Source organism: Anomaloglossus baeobatrachus, chromosome 10, assembly GCF_048569485.1.
Source record: "Anomaloglossus baeobatrachus isolate aAnoBae1 chromosome 10, aAnoBae1.hap1, whole genome shotgun sequence".
Lineage (NCBI taxonomy): Eukaryota > Metazoa > Chordata > Amphibia > Anura > Aromobatidae > Anomaloglossus > Anomaloglossus baeobatrachus.
The window spans coordinates 206,050,310-206,052,696 of NC_134362.1; positions in this window are offsets into that span (position 1 = coordinate 206,050,310).

The window sequence follows — 2,387 nt, forward strand, 5'->3', positions numbered from 1 at the left end:
GAGGATGGAGGAGGCCGGTGAGGACAGGGGAGGCCGGTGACGTCATGTGTGAGGACAGAGGAGACCGGTGACGTCATGTGTGAGGACAGAGGAGGCCGGGTGACGTCATGTGTGAGGACAGAGGAGAACCGGTGACGTCATGTGTGAGGACAGAGGAGGCCGGTGACGTCATGTGTGAGGACGGAGGAGGCCGGTGACGTCATGTGTGAGGACGGAGAAGGCCGGTGATGTCATGTGTGAGGATGGAGGAGGCCGGTGAGGACAGGGGAGGCCGGGTGACGTCATGTGTGAGGACAGAGGAGACCGGTGACGTCATGTGTGAGGACAGAGGAGGGCACGGTGACGTCATGTGTGAGGACAGAGGAGGCCGGTGACGTCATGTGTGAGGACAGAGGAGACCGGTGACGTCATGTGTGAGGACAGAGGAGGCCGGTGACGTCATGTGTGAGGACAGAGGAGACCGGTGACGTCATGTGTGAGGACGGAGGAGGCCGGGTGACGTCATGTGTGAGGACGGAGGAGGCCGGTGAGGACAGGGGAGGCCGGTGACGTCATGTGTGAGGACAGAGGAGGCCGGTGACGTCATGTGTGAGGACAGAGGAGGCCGGTGAGGACAGGGGAGGCCGGTGACGTCATGTGTGAGGACGGAGGAGGCCGGTGACGTCATGTATGAGGACGGAGGAGGCCGGTGACGTCATGTGTGAGGACGGAGAAGGCCGGTGATGTCATGTGTGAGGATGGAGGAGGCCGGTGAGGACAGGGGAGGCCGGTGACGTCATGTGTGAGGACAGAGGAGACCGGTGACGTCATGTGTGAGGACAGAGGAGGCCGGTGACGTCATGTGTGAGGACAGAGGAGACCGGTGACGTCATGTGTGAGGACAGAGGAGGCCGGGTGACGTCATGTGTGAGGACAGAGGAGACCGGTGACGTCATGTGTGAGGACGGAGGAGGCCGGTGACGTCATGTGTGAGGACGGAGGAGGCCGGTGAGGACAGGGGAGGCCGGTGACGTTATGTGTGAGGACAGAGGAGGCCGGTGACGTCATGTGTGAGAGGACAGAGGAGGCCGGTGACGTCATGTGTGAGGACGGAGGAGGCCGGTGACGTCATGTGTGAGGACGGAGGAGGCCGGTGACGTCATGTGTGAGGACGGAGAAGGCCGGTGATGTCATGTGTGAGGATGGAGGAGGCCGGTGAGGACAGGGGAGGCCGGTGGACGTCATGTGTGAGGACAGAGGAGACCGGGTGACGTCATGTGTGAGGACAGAGGAGGCCGGTGACGTCATGTGTGAGGACAGAGGAGACCGGTGACGTCATGTGTGAGGACAGAGGAGGCCGGTGACGTCATGTGTGAGGACGGAGGAGGCCGGTGACGTCATGTGTGAGGACGGAGAAGGCCGGTGATGTCATGTGTGAGGATGGAGGAGGCCGGTGAGGACAGGGGAGGCCGAGGTGACGTCATGTGTGAGGACAGAGGAGACCGGTGACGTCATGTGTGAGGACAGAGGAGGCCGGTGACGTCATGTGTGAGGACAGAGGAGGCCGGTGACGTCATGTGTGAGGACAGAGGAGACCGGTGACGTCATGTGTGAGGACGGAGGAGGCCGGTGACGTCATGTGTGAGGACGGAGGAGGCCGGTGAGGACAGGGGAGGCCGGTGACGTCATGTGTGAGGACAGAGGAGGCCGGTGACGTCATGTGTGAGGACAGAGGAGGCCGGTGAGGACAGGGGAGGCCGGTGACGTCATGTGTGACGACGGAGGAGGCCGGTGACGTCATGTATGAGGACGGAGGAGGCCGGTGACGTCATGTGTGAGGACGGAGAAGGCCGGTGATGTCATGTGTGAGGATGGAGGAGGCCGGTGAGGACAGGGGAGGCCGGTGACGTCATGTGTGAGGACAGAGGAGACCGGTGACGTCATGTGTGAGGACAGAGGAGGCCGGTGACGTCATGTGTGAGGACAGAGGAGACCGGTGACGTCATGTGTGAGGACAGAGGAGGCCGGTGACGTCATGTGTGAGGACAGAGGAGACCGGTGACGTCATGTGTGAGGACGGAGGAGGCCGGTGACGTCATGTGTGAGGACGGAGAAGGCCGGTGATGTCATGTGTGAGGACGGAGGAGGCCGGTGAGGACAGGGGAGGCCGGTGACGTCATGTGTGAGGACAGAGGAGGCCGGTGACGTCATGTGTGAGGACAGAGGAGGCCGGTGAGGACAGGGGAGGCCGGTGACGTCATGTGTGAGGACAGAGGAGGCCGGTGACGTCATGTGTGAGGACAGAGGAGGCCGGTGACGTCATGTGTGAGGACAGAGGAGGCCGGTGACGTCATGTGTGAGGACAGAGGGGAGGCCGGTGATGTCATGCGTGAGGCCACATGAGCGCG